The sequence below is a fragment of the Python bivittatus genome, unplaced genomic scaffold (genome assembly GCF_059951505.1).
Source record: "Python bivittatus isolate LINGU-HERP-01145 unplaced genomic scaffold, Pbiv_v1 ctg000310_np1212, whole genome shotgun sequence".
Classification (NCBI taxonomy): domain Eukaryota; kingdom Metazoa; phylum Chordata; class Lepidosauria; order Squamata; family Pythonidae; genus Python; species Python bivittatus.
The window spans coordinates 4633540-4648542 of record NW_028277054.1 but is presented as its reverse complement, the minus strand read 5'-3'; the positions used below and the strand labels follow the sequence as shown (position 1 = coordinate 4648542).

At 43.3% G+C, this 15003-nt stretch overlaps 1 protein-coding gene across 1 annotated transcript in view; it reads left to right on the top strand.

Moving 5' to 3' along the window:
- The window catches only part of POU2F2 (POU class 2 homeobox 2), a 62251-nt gene that overhangs the window by 23212 nt on the left and 24036 nt on the right, over positions 1-15003 (top strand). The gene's annotated exons all lie outside the window — the stretch shown is intronic.

Genomic DNA, 15003 nt, shown 5'->3' with positions numbered 1-15003 from the left:
TGGGGAATGCTGCCGGTCACGGTGGAACTCGTTCTATTCATTTTGATACTTTACCGGCCTGGAGACTAGCATCACTATTTCCATTCATGGTTGCAGATGATGAGCGTTACCCTCTGCCACTTCTGGAGGGCATTGGGTTGGAGAAGGTTGCAGTCCTGAGCTGGGTGAATCTTGCTGTGACTTAACATGGGATGCTGTGATGAGGGGCTGACAAGGTACCATCTCTTTTAAAAGTCTAAAAGTGAGGTGAAATGCTAGTATGTAGCTAGCCAAATCTATATATAGAAAGATTTCTGTACACCCCATTTCCAGAAGGACATTGACAGACTGTATAGTTGGACAACAAAGATGATTCAAGTCCTTGAGGGCATGCAGTATGAGGACAGGCTGAAGGAACTTGGGATCTTCAGTCTGAAGAAAAGTAGATTTAGGAGAGATGGAGACATAATAGTCATGTTTAGGTACATAAGGGGATGGCTCCAGGAAAGATGGTCATGAACTGTTTTTGATGGCCTCAGAAATTAGCACCAGAAATAACAGGTATACATTGCAGCTACCTAGATTTCCTTCAAATATAAGGAAAAACTTCCTGATGGTAAGATCTGTTCAACAGTGGAAGAGTCTTTCTGTGCAAACTGTGGGCCTTCCACCTCTAGAGGTTTTTAAGAAGAGGCTGGGCAGCCACCTCTCATGGATAGTTGAAATGGTTTTCTTGCATATTGTAAAGGGGTTGGACTAGATGATCCTTGGGAACCCTTCCAACTCAACAATTCTATGATTCTATGAGAAGAGAGAGGAACCAGGAGCCAGGAGGTAGGGTGAGGCAAGAATTCCCACCAATGGGATTCCCAGATCACCAGAGTTTCTAATAGAAAATTGGGTTCACAGCTGAGCTGAAAATAAATTGGTTCAGCTGCCAAACAGAGGCAGCAGAATAGGATTGCACCAATACAAAGCTGATTTGGAAGCTGAGGAAGCCCCCGTGTGGAGTACCTTTTGTTTTGTTTTTCAAAGCACTGCTACTTGGGGTTTTTCATTTCATGGTATTTTTTAAACATGAATCTCCCATCCTTTTATGCACAATGTCGTTGAGTAGAAATGCCAAGGCTTGAACTTGCACTCTTCTGCATGCAAATATGAACTCAGCCAAAGACTCTGGTATAGATTCTGTGAAAATCACATCCAGGCAGGTGACTTTACAATGAGTAGGTGGCTATGGGAAGGAGTCCATTTCCTAAGGAATAGGAGTTTAGGTGAGGAAGTGGGCTTGGGAATGGGGGTCTTCTCTAAAGAAGTGTATCAGCTAACGTTGCCTATGCCTTTCCTCTTATCTGGTTGAGAGACTGATTTGCTTCAGCCCTGAGGGGAGGAAATGCATCTTTTTTTTTCCCCCTTTAAAAAATAAACGGCCACAGTTCAACTCTCTTTGGAAAAGTAGATTTTTGTTAGAATCACAGAATCCAGTCGGAGAGACTTCTAAGGTTAGCTGGCCAAAAGCAGTCTTGCATGCTACTATTAAAAACAACGTAATGCTTACAGCTTTTGTTTTTCTGCACATTTCCAGGTTCCCTGGAACCTGCCTCTGAATTCTGGCCACTCGCTGCTGACCAGTGACCAGTGTGATGAAGTTGGAATCATCTACCTTTAATCAAGGGTCAGCTTCTCATGCAAGGGAGAGTAAAAGTACATTTGCCAAATGCCCTTTCTGATGCATAACCCTTCAAAAGTGCAGAGCCCAGATTTTCTTTTTCATATCGATAATCTTTAAATCTACAGCAGGAGACTTTTTTTCCTCTTTCCCCCTTTTTCTTTATGCATGATTACTTTACCTCTGACTCCATCTCAGATGTGAGAGCGTAGTGTGGTTGCTTGGCGGTTCAGTCCTATGTTCTGCACATGCTTAAAGGTGACCTTTTTTGTCACAGCCTCTTATGTTCTCTCACAAAATAAATCTGTCAACTAAGCTGTGGGTAGAACTGAGCCATGAGGTTGATATGGCGATGAACTGGTTGTATAGGTATAAAATGAGGACATTCTTAAGACTAATAAGAAGACTCTGCAACTTGCAGTTTCTTGTTGACACTTAGCCAAGAACACAAGGAGGTGGCTCCAGAGATGGAGATTAGGAAAGGGAGAGCTATTGCTGCAGATTGCAGTAGCTGAGGGGGCTACAAAAATAGGATTAGGCCACATTCAGACAAGATAAACCATAGTTTAGTGGTTTAGAGACAAGAATAAACTGCACTGAATCTTGGGATCCTGCCCTTTCTTTCTCCTCGGGTGCAGCCACAAAGATGCATTTGGAAACTCTCACTCGCATTTCACATTTGCCATATTGTCAGAAGCTGACAAACTATGTTCACCTTAATTAAGAATAGTAGAAACAAGTGACTTTTAACCTGCTTTGTGAAGTTGGCTACTTTCAGCTAAGCCTCATTAAGATTAATCATAGTCTCAGTTTGGATGGCATGCTAAACTGTGCTTAATCCTCAATGGAAGCAGAAGTTATGTCAGAGGAGCAAAGAAGTGTGCTGTGGACCAGGAGCGGAACTGAATGGAAATCTCACCTGAAGTGTGTTCCCTTACAGTGAAATATATCAGGGAAACTAAAAAAATCTTAAAGAACTGAGCAAAATTTCTCAGCGGGCTTCTACACATTCTTAATTTGCTACTTAGCAGGGCTTGAATTTGAAGCTTGGAAATTTGGGGGCTGATCCTTAGGTGAAACCCTGGAGCAGTTCCAAGGAAGGCCAGATGTTTCAACACCAGGAGCGAAACCTCAGGGAACTTTTGCGCAGGTTTGAGCGAGAATGTGTAGCCATGATGAATACTTGTGGACATTCTGTTGGAAAGAATCATTCCTCCTTATAGGCAAGAGGAGACACAAAGATTCTCTACTTTTTTCCCCACCTCTTTACAAACTTGTCCTGCCTTCTGCCATCCTGCCCCCCCTCCTGCCACATTCCCTCTACTTTCCACCCCCCCTGCTCCTTCCCTCTCCTGCCCACCCTGCTCCTTGGTCCCCCGGGAGTGCACTCTAATAATGTATTTGATCGACTGGCGGCCGCGGACAAGCGATTATTGTCTTGTAGGGAGTCAAAAGTATTGATCGGGGGAGAAATATGAGCAGCGCGATGGAGCCGGCGCGTCACATACAATAACCACAGCCCCGGGGGAGCGCCCGCGACACCGGCCGTCTCCTCTCATTACCGCCTGCCTCAGCCAGCCATGGGAACAGGGAGACGGGCTGGGCAGGGTGCCGTCGCTGTTGGCCCTCACTACTGACCTATAGGCCTATTGCTATTCTAGCCACAGGTTTCTCATATACAGTGCTAGGGAGGGGTAGGAAACATGGCTGGTTGCTTAATGAATCTCCCCCTTTTGCCCAAGACACAGCTCTGCTCTACGCCTTATACGTTCAACCTGTAGCTACTAGCCAGTCAGACCCCAGGCAGACAGAGATCCTAATACTCCAGATGGCCAGCAATCTAGAATTGTGAAGGCAAGGTCCATGGAGATGCCCATGGAGAAGGTACCCCCACAAGGCCTATGACCCAAACCTTAGGTCACAGGAAAATGTGCCAGAAACCATGTTCCCAAACTGCTCCACATCTAATGACCTTGTTCTGTAACTTGGGTAGTCCAACCTAACTGCTTTCTGTACACTTTGGGGATGTTGGCTCCATGCACAAGAGTCCAAAAACTTTTGGTGACATTTATTTTTAGTCTGCAACTAAGAAAGCAGCAAGAGGGGGTTGACCTCAGCCTGGGGTCCATCTTTGCAGCAAAACCTAGTTTTAAAAGAAACTTTGGAACAGTTCAAATATTAGATCCTAGATTGTTCTCTCAAAATAGAGCCAGGTAGCCTTCAGTGGTTTACATTGCAATCCTAAACATCTGATTGAGACAAAAGTCTCATTAAACTCAGAGAAATTTATTTCCAGGTAAATATTTAAGAATTAGGCTGCTAAAGCCAAAATCTGTTCTTTTTTTTTTTTTTTTAATAGTCCTGGAAATATCAGCAGTGATCCAGTTTTACAGCCTAAGTGGATGAGGAGTTATATCCTTTTTTAAACTTGCAAACTGTTTTTATATGGCTGATAACACTTCTCTGAAGAATGGCATGGTTCCCATTTTACAGATAGTGGACTGAGGCTGATTTAACTGAATAAATAAATATATGAAGCTGTCTCCTGTGAAGTTCATTTAGTTTAGCCATATCTATGCAAATCAGCAGTGAATCTTTAAGAGATCAAGCAGAGTTCCTTCCCAAGTTTGCAATCCTTAAACCTTTAAACAGGAAGAGTTGGGCCCTGGGAGTAGGGATTATGCATGATTTTTCTGCACAGTATAACTTTTAAAGGGGAGAGGACAAAGTTATGCAAGGTGGATTGTTATGGATTCTGGAGCTTGGTACATTTCCCTGCTACTGAGTTTAAAATGCTCTCCATCCATCCTTGAGTCAGCAGAAATTTATAGCATAATATAATTTGCTGCTTCCATTGCAGATCCCCATCCTGTCTCTGTTGCCTCTATAGCCAGTCCCAGCAGTCACTTGACTTCCTTCCAAGGTAATGGGACATAAAGCCTAACAAATTTTATACACCTTGAGGCTGCCCTTGAATAGTGTTGGAATAGGGGAGAAACTACTAAACTCTGGTACAGTTAAGGACAACTTAAACCTGGCTTACTCCTGGGCTGGAGACCACAGCATGGCAATATTACAGGAACACAGCAGGAAAGATGTTGTGGGTACTTAGGTGTGAGTGTGGTTAAAGGCCCTTAGTCTGAATGCTGTGGGCATAGATTGCAGATCTGTGTGGACGTGAGCAATTGTACTGGTATTACATGTGTGGCCTCAGGTGCCAACTTCAGTAGAAAAAGTCAGCTTTGGATAAACCCACTACTCTATGTGCCACTGAGACTTGGCAGTGGGTGTGCACAAACTGGTGGACTTGGCCCTCCAGTTCCCATTTCTTAATGCCCTTCAGATGTATCTCTGAATTTGGTTATATCTGCAAGGTGGTTGTCCCCAGATAGGCTTTTTTGCATTATGTGGGTTCATTCTGAATATGGCAAATGAATGCTCCAACATCTGTCTACATCTGAATAGGGGAGATCAGGAGGAGTAGAATTTAGTGGGTGCTACAGAGGTCTCTGTGTCTGATGCTGAGAATAAACATGATGATCATAAGTCTTCTGCTGCAATTGTGCTGCTGTCTCTCTCGACTATTGTGGATTGTATAACCACAGGTGAGTTGGAGAATTTGTGGCATTCTGCTTCCCCCAAGTGTTGAATGGAGAAAAATGCAGGTCTGATGCTAACATACAGCTGCTGTCTTGGCTGTCTTACAGACTTTAAAGACTGGGGCGACTTATGAGGACTTAGCTTCAAAACATGTTTTAGATGCTGGAGATCAGCCTTAAAGTGTACGAAGTAATAAAATGTGCCACGAATGACACATTTTGACAAATATTGCATGAACAGGGACTCTTTTCTTCAGGACTAGTTCAGCATAGCTAGAATCTTCCTACTTGGTCTTTGAGATTTTCTGCTCTGAAATTTCCTTAGGTACAAAGACAGGAGAACAATTCTCTTCAGTGTACTATAAGTATTTTAGACCTAACAGAGCTGGCTCTATCTTCGGTCATATGCAGTGAGTTGTGTGGCTCCCTCCAATGAAGATACTCATTTGTAGGTTTTTGTGCAAGTGATGGGGATAGAGTTCCTATGATGGCTAATCCAGACTCTGGGATGTTGCCACCAGGATGAGAGTGGTTGGGTTCATGCATCATGCTAAATCGTGATGGTTGTTGAATAAGCCATGGTGGCTGGACTCACATATTTTGCCAAGCCATAAACATGATTTACAGGCCACAATGGCTGGGTTTGCACAACACACTAAGCCAAGGTCAAACAGATCACATTGGCTGGGTTTGCATGCTAGGATAGGCTAAAATGGGGTTGGGCATTTTATGGTTCAGTGAGTAGTCTTAGCCTGTTGTGAACTACGCTGTCATATTAAACCTTAATGTCATGTTCTCTGGGTGTAACGTTTGTCTTGTGTTAACCTGGCCTTGGAATTTAGTATGTTGGTTGACTAGAATAGCAGTTCTCTTGCAGCAGTCAAGAAGATGCCTTCCCCCCTTCCATTCCTGCATTAGCCTCTGTGCTGCTCCTGCTGTGGCTCACGAACAACACATAATGGCATGCCGGCCAAAACGGAGCAGACATGGAAATTCCAGCTGCTTAATTGTTAAGAGGATATGGCACCACTCTCAGCCACAGAGAGGGAGTTCCAAAACTACTGAGGAGACACCATGGTGAAGCTCCAGGACCAAATTGGGCCTGGCGTCTCATAACACACCAAATCCCAAACCCATATTTATAAACCCAGTTGCTTTGTTCACATAATGGGTCATGGCTGAATAAACCATATATGGTTTAATTTAATGTCCTGGTCCACTCAACATAGTAAGGCAGTATTTGGGTTTTGGCAGTACACTAAACCATAAACTACCCAATACCATTTTAGTCAAGACTAGCATTTGGGCAAACCCATCCCCAGGTATTCTGGGGAGGAAAATATATGCTGTTATTTAATTCTTTATGCCAACATGTCAGAAAGGATACAGCTGATCCCCATGATATTTGGAAATAGTATGTGTAAAATGCAAGAGAAACCTTCTCTGTGCCCATCCTTGGTTATGTGGCAATAGCCTTGGAACACATATATGTTACACAGATCCTTTGAACTACCCTTGACTAGCAGTCTGGAAGGGCCTCCAGAACTTTTGACGCAGCAGACTGAAGTTTGGGGACCTGTGGGTACCATGGCAATTGCAGACGTACATATATTTACTGTGTGTCAGTCCTTGCAGTGTTCTTCACTCCCCCACACACACACCCCGCCATGGCTTCTTCCTCCCAGCTGCTTCCTGCCACATTCACTGTTCTTGCTTCTCAAGCACCCGGGGACTCCCCAGACCTGCCCCTAGCTCAGAGGCCCTTCCTTGTCCTGCCACCTGCTTTTTCCTCTCAGGAACAAGTACCATCCCTCACTGGCAGGCAGGGCCCTTTGGGGCTGTCTCTTCCACATCAGAAGAATCATAGCCATGGTGAACTCGGGCCTGTGGGCAACAGGTAAGTGATAAGGAGCGTACTGCAACTTGAAGGCATCTCACTCCCCTTGCTTTCTTTCCAGCTCTCTCTCTCTCCGGGATGCATTGCCATCTTCTTCTGGAGATTTCTTTGATGCCAATAAAAAGTTGACTGTAGGGTAGGCTGACGACAGGCAGGGTGCAGTGATGGGACTGACCGTTCTGGCTGCTGCTGCTCCTGCTTTAAAACTTGTGATTGCTCTGTCATTGAAACAAACCCCAATCAACAGACAAATAACGGAGTGTCACAACAAATTTTGTCTGCCCCCAGTCCTCTCTTGCGACACAGAGAGAGGACAATACTGGGGGAGATCCTAAGATCAGGGGGACAGGGGTAGGAAGTGCGTGTAAGGGGAGTTACAGCACTCAGTGCTGTAATCCGTAAGGATGAGAGGACTTTGGGAAGTATGGAGCAACCCTGCACCAAAGATCTGCTTGCTTCGTATGAATTAAACACAAAGGCTTTCCCATCCAGCAGAGGGTAAGCTATTCCTACTGGATTTCTGTCCAGCTATTGAAGCCACTGGATCCATGGTTGGAAAAGAAGGATAATCTGACTAGGAGCACTGGTGAGGATTTGTCAACCAGCCACTGTCACTGTGCCTCGAACAGTGGTTTGATACACAATCATCGTTCCTTTCCTTGCTATGAAGTTTTGCTGCTGATCTCTGCAGATTAAGAAGTTGTTAAGGGCATATCAGCAGGTCAGATGTTGGTCGCTAGGCAAACTGCCTGGGCTGTTTGTTTCTGTGTTTTGTAGGGTGATCAGACTACTAAACAAAAGGCAGGGTTTGTTGTTTGGAAGATAATTATTTTAGTAGACGTTTCTTGGTGTGCAAAATATATTTCGGGAGGCTGGCAAAAGTGGGAAAGTCCCCTTTCTATGGAAATGTGCAAAGCAGATGAGCCCTACCTCCTTATACAACAGGCCACCCCAGTGTTTCTGATCCCAACTTTTCTGTGATGAAGGAGCCATAGAAAGCAAGGCAGGGGAACTGGGGCTGGTGATTAGGAGGAGGAGGAGCTCTGCCCGGAGCTGCCAAGGGGGCTGGTTTTGGGGCTTCTGTTTTTAGTTCAAGTTTCAGTAAATTGGAGGCTGTTTTTAAACCATCTAAAAATGTGAAAGGGAAGCAGAAGTGAAAGCCGACAAAGAGTGGCCAGCAATTTGGAGAGGGGGGATGGAAAGCAAATCCCTGGTCCAGATAAAATGCCCAGCTCTTCCTGAAAGAGTTCCTGTATCTTCTGAACCCCCTTAAAGAGAAAATCCCACCAGGTACAATTTTTCCAACCTGTGGTGTGTTCCACCAAACTTAGTAAAAGTCTCTATAATACTCAATAACTCCAGGAACCTCTGAATTTCATCACAGAAGTTGCCACGTTCTTTCACCCACTCTGCTTGTGCTTTTGGGACACCCACTTGATTCTTAGACATTCAACAAGTGAAGCTTTTCCTCATATGGAAATTTTAAAAGAATGGAAAAAGTTTGACTTACTCTATGCCTGCAAGACCAGGTGTGGATAGCAGAGCAGACCAGAGCAGAAACAGGCCTGGTGAAAGCAGTGGTTCTGAATCATTTCTGAATCTGGGCACATCTTCAGTCCTCATCTGTAACACTAGACCTACTTTTTAATTCTGGCGCATGCATTATTCTCTCTCTTTCGCTAGTTATTTTGCAGATAAACTATAATTTGATTTGTTTCATTTTGGGTTAGCACAAGTTGTGACCCGTAGGTCCAGATAACATACAGTAGTTTATGGCTTAGCAAAATTTATGAATTTAGCCATGTTTTCTTGTCTCTACCTCTCCTGCTCCCTGTCTCGACCTTTATTTCTTTCTATCTGCATTTTCTCTATCTCCTCTCAAAAAATCTTCAGCAAACTAATCAGTGATGCCTGTGATCTGACCCCTCTAGCATGGGGTTCAACCCAGGGGATCAACCCCAACCTACCATTTGCTTATTTAAACTATGTGGAGTCCTTCTTCAGAGAAAAACCTTCACAAGATGGCTTACAACATATAAAAATACAAATAATGCTCGTAGTTAAGGGGTAAAACACTGCTGGAAATAATAATACAGGAACAAAATCAACAATATCAACAGCACAAAAATAATGACATCCATTTTTGTATCACTTCTAACTAGAAGTGGTTGCTGTTAACCTTTCTCAACCCAATCAACATCTTTCGGATGAAACAATGAGCTGTTTTGCTTTGTTTTTAATCCATAGCAAAGAAAGATACAGGTTGAGCCATGGGAATTCCAAAATAGAGGGGGGAAACTTGCAGCTGGAGTTACTTTTGCTGCATTTCTGTGTTTTAAAATTTCGTCCATAGACTTTTAACAGTGCTGTGTTGCAGACTGGTCACTCTAGTGAGAAATGAACAAAAGATTCAGACACATCCCATATTCAGTGTTTTAATACACAGCCATACTTTACCATCTTCACAGCTGCTCTATTGGTTGGATTTTCAGGCAGCTATATCAAAGACTTGTATGAAAACTTTCTCAAGGTCTTGTATGGAAAATCAGCAAAAACTTTGGTAAGACCCCATCACTCCAATTTACAGAAGCAGTATCTTCTCCTGCAGTTCTGTGTAGTGACTCTATACCCAGCATAGCACCTGGAAAATTGTTTCCCCTCCAAATGAAGATAAAGTAGGAAGATACTTCAGAACTACTTTCCCCCCCCCCCTTGCTGGACTTTTCAGCCTTTAGCATGAGTTAGGAGTTCCTGCTGTGCAGTATTTGCCCTTGGAACCCCATGGCATGTAGAAATTCAATCAAGAATTAGATCTCCATTAGTTTTCTGCATATCAAGAAAAACTTTGCCTGTTGAATTTCTGCATGCCTCAGAAGCCTTGTTAGAGACGAATGAACAAAAACACAATTCCAGATAAAATTTGCTTAAGAAAATCCAATCCTGGGTGCTTTTAGCTAAAATGATCCTGAGAATCACGCTTCAATTTCTTTCAACTCCGAAGAAATTAATAGTCAAGGACATTTTTGAGGAGAAGCTGAATTTAACTTGAAAATAGGCTCCATTATATTTTGGCTGTGCATTAAACAATATACACACCTAAGAGGTATTTTTATATCTCTCATAAAAACCTCCCTTTTAGCTTCTATTCTGTCTGAAAACCAATTTGATTCTTACGTACATAATGCCTCTCTATTATCTTTGATCACAGATTATAGATTGACATTTCTGATTTTTTTCCCCAGCTGTTATCGTACCCTGATCATTCCCTTATTACAAAATGCTTGCAGCAATAAATGCCAGTTGTGCAGATCATGGTGGATATATGAGAATGCCATTTGCCCGGTATTACACTGTGTCTTCAGCTTGGGCTTGATAGAAAGAAGCTGGGGTATGAACGTTTGACTTCACTGTACCAGGAGAAAGCTCCATCTATTTGCTGTCTCTCTGTTGGAGTCAGTTTAAAAAGATAGCAAACATATTTCCTTGTGTTCCTGAAGTTCATTTTACTATGGGAATTTAGTTCTCCAGGTGCCAACTCTAATCTAGTTAGAATGGCATCAGTCTTGCACTAAAGAATATATCTGGAGGCTTTGGGAACTACCAGACAGGCTGTTGAAAAATGGGGGGGGGGATCTAGGTTGGAACCTCATGGGGGGAGCAGAAGTGTCCCATATTTCAGCCTACTAGCTTTCTGAGGAGTGAAATGGAAAACCAGACTGGAAAAGGAATAAAACTGAGTACCTTAGAAACAGAGGCAGGGTGGGCTCTGGAAAAGGATAGTTTTATCTAGCAACCTTTAGTTACAAGTCTCAACATTTAGCTGCAAGTTCTGAGAATATTTTGCTTCTTTTTTTTCTGCATGGCATAACCTGAGAACTGGCTGAAGGCAGGGGGAGGTAGGAATGGGGCTATCTTCTAAGGATTGCTTTTTAATACGAAGTAGATGAAGGAATGTAGTGATAGATGCTGAAAAGGGTTAGTTCCTTCCTTCCTGTTTTTGTATGACTGCCATGTCTTTAATAGGTGCATGTTCGGCTAAATCTGTTGGACTTATCCTTCTCATAGTATGAAGGTAAAAATCAGTGATGGCACTGCTTGAACTCCTGCTCTCATGTCCAGTTTTTAAAAGTGATAGCTTTCAGTGTTTGCTTACAGACCAAGTGGGATTCTGATTGGTGTTGAATGAATAGGAGAACACAGCTAAGCATTTACCACACTAAGCAAGCGACTGCTTGATCCATCCATTGTCAAGGGCATTTCTTCCATATCTTCACAATAGAGCTACCAGAACTGGGCTGAAGAAATCCAGGTAGCCACTACATGACAGCCAAGAGATAACCACCTGATAGAATATGATTCTCCTTTCCATTTGGCAGGAACATGTAGACCACCCAACTGTCCTGTTGATTGAGTTCCCATAAGGATTGCTTGAGTACCTCTATGGCCAGCTCTCTGTACCATCCTGTCAAAACTGGGAGAAATTTTACTCCTCCCTTGGTTTTGATCAGGTGCAAAAGTAATCCTCAGACCAGAAAACAAAGCACTCATTAAGTTAGTGTGGTGTAGTGATTAGAAGATTGGATTGGGAGTAGGAAGACCAAGATTCAAGTCCTGACTTGACCATGAGCCAGTCATTCTCTTTCTACCCAAACGATTTCACAGCTTTTTTATTATGGGGATAAATAAAATGGCTCCCCATATACACTCCCTGGGGCTCCATAGAGCAAAGCTGGGCACCTTTGCAGCCCCAACTCTAGAAACCTTCTGAATATGACTGCTGCAAACTGTTAATATAATTTCCTGCCTTTAGGAGGAGCGAAGAGATGAAAAACAAAAAAACTTTCTCGAACTTTCTGAAGGGAAGAAAAAAGCCCTACTTACATTGCTTCTCCTCAAATGTTAAATGCAGCCCTCAGCACTGAAAAGTTTGCGCACCCCTCTAGTAGAGGAAAGGTGGGGTGCAAAGGTAAGAGGTAGAAGAATTCAATTATCATTAGAAAAGGGTAGCCTGCTCAATGGGAAGGAGAATTTTACCATTGGGATTAAAAAGGGTCAACTGTAGTCAGGGCATGGTGTGGTTAGAACTATTTCCATACCCGCTGGCATAAATAACTTGGTGGCTTCTGGCCTGTGTGATCAGTAAACACCTCCCCATGTTTTATACTCAATAGTATACAGTTGTTGCTTGTTGATATTGTTCGCACAATGAGAAAACCAAGAGGGTTCCTGAGCCTTTCTTGTGCCCCTCCTGATCTGGGCTGAGATTTGTCTTAATTCGAACGGGCTTCATCTCCTTTATTAGTATGACTCATTAAGTTTATGCAAATCAGAGAAAAACTGCCAAGCTTGGCCAGAGTGGGAGGGTGGGAGCAGATGCAGCAACTTGGAGGGAACGTTCTAACTTTCTATCATCTAGCCTTCAAGGCAATGAGGTAGAAGGTAAAGGCCAGGACGGGTGGAATTGGACCAGAAGAGCCCTTGAGGACAAGGTTAAATGTCATTCCTTTGGTCAGGAAGAAGGTGGAGACCAGGGGCAATATGTTCATGAAAGTTTTCCATTGCAGGAGATGAGCTGAGGGGGTTATTTTCAATCACTTTCAGTTACATCTTATGAAGGTTCAGCCCTACCTGAATTACTTAGTCATGTTGGGCTCTTAGGAATGCAAGCATGGGTGTCTTTCCACCCTACTTCAAGCCAGTCAAGTGCTTGAATTGCAATGGTGGGACATCAAATGTGTGGGTGTGTGAAGGGGGGACTATAGTCAAACCCCACCCTTTGATTCTCCTTACTTTTGGCTAAATGGTGGATGATGACACTCTTCAGACATGCTATAATAGTGTGCCTCTTTTGTGCTGCATTATTTGGTGGTGGTGTGGGGGAATTTTGAGGGCTGAGGTGAGAATAGGTGGCTGTGGCTTCATGAATCTGCAAAAGATTTTGCTATTTCTGTATCTTTTATGCCATTCTATCCTAACGTGCAGAAATAGAAGGTGGTGTAGGCCTCTTGTTCTGAGTTTTTGACCTGCTTGAGAAAAAAGTTCGGACTCCCTGAAAAATAGAGGGCCAGCTAAACAATGTGAAATGGGCTTCCTTAATACAAAAATAATGTTAGTTAGGATTTAGCATTAGTGGTATAATTTCCTATTATCAATCCATGAACTCAGGGACAAGTAATTGACAGGTAGGAAAAGCAGTCCCTCCCTCCCTCCCTCCCTCCTCTCGCTGCAATGGAGCTTGAAAGGAAGATTCTGATGCTGAAGCAAAACCTTCTGAAGACGTTCAGATCGTCTCCCACTAATGTAGCTCGCTCCTTCCTTCCTTCCTTCCTTCCTTCCTTCCTTCCTTCCTTCCTTCCTTCCTTCCTTCCTTCCTTCCTTCCTTCCTTCCTTCCTTCCTTCCTTCCTTCCTTCCTTCCTTCCCTGTCTTCTACATTGACTGGAATTAGATCTGTATGAAATGGGGCAGCATTTTAAGGAAAAACAATCTGGGGTAAAAAGGTGAACAGTAAAGCAGTTGTGTTTGTTGATGACACCAATTAATTCAGAAAGCTAAAAAAAACAGTATATTGTGCTAGATTTTAAAAAGTGGTGATTATGGGATTACTAAGTGGAAAACATCACTGCTGGAAAAGAGTGAATTATCGTGGCTGATGATGACATCATAATGCTAACCTGTAGATTCTTGTGCATCTAATGGATCGTGAAGAGAAGTTGGCCGGACGCTAGTGATGGGATGGTGTCCCTTTCCAGTCCTGATGTCACTAGATTAGACTACAGAGTTTAGATTAGGCTAGGGCAGGTTATTTAGCACACACTGTAGCATTCTCTGAAAGAGGAGAACGGCCAGGGAATCCAAGCTGGTAGATTGTCAGGGCTGGCCACTCCCAGCATCTGCTGCCAGTGACCATTCCCTCAGTCTGTCTAATGAGAAGGCTGGCACTAGGAATAGTATCGACAACCAGTTAGCATAATTTCTTGGAAAGAAATCACTAAATAAAGCTTCATCAAGCCCAGGCCCATGATGGAGCTTTTCACATCTATCAACTAAAATGGGCAGACTTCGGGTTAAAAGAGGCTTATTTGGTACAAATTTCCTGCCTACAGTGGCTTTGCATCCTGCCTCAGAAGGGGAATAAGCCTGGTTCTCAATCATGGAAGCAACTTGTCAGAAGTAGGTTAGTTTTCTCAACCTAGGGTATAATGGGAGAAGATGCTTTAGGAAGAACAATGATATATTGGGGCCAAAGTCTTTTTGATCAAGGTAACCAGTTGTCTCAGGAAAAACCACAAGTAAGACTTGAAGGTAACAGCCTTATCCTTCTGTTCCCCCTCCAGCAGTAGCATCAGTGCCATTTCACAAAGCCAATAGGCAGTGACATACCTTTTCTTCTCCATGGCTGTGTTAAAACCAGTGATTGTAACCCCATCCCACAACAATAGATTCCTGAAAACAGGAGCTGTCCTAGGAAAATATCAGGCAATGCCTTTCTAGAATAGAATGTGCCCATCTTGTCCTGATATCTAGAGGGGGCCTGTTGAGGGCTTCCCCTTCCTTACAAGATCCATAGGTTGTGAACCAGGCAACAGACCTTCCAGTGCTGGTCCCCACTGCTTGGAATACTCTCCTGCCAGAGGTGTGGATGGCCCCAACCCCGGCTTGCATTTCACAAACAATTGAGAACCATTTGGTTTGTGCATCTTTTGGCCTTAGTGTCTTTTGAGGACCCTGTTGTTATTTTTTTTGTTGGAGTTTTGTATTATTTTATTGTATTGCTCCCTGCCCACCATGGAGGAGGTGTTGAGATATTGAAGAAGAAATAGAAAGAATTACAAATTCTTGACAGAGTTAAGGGTACCAT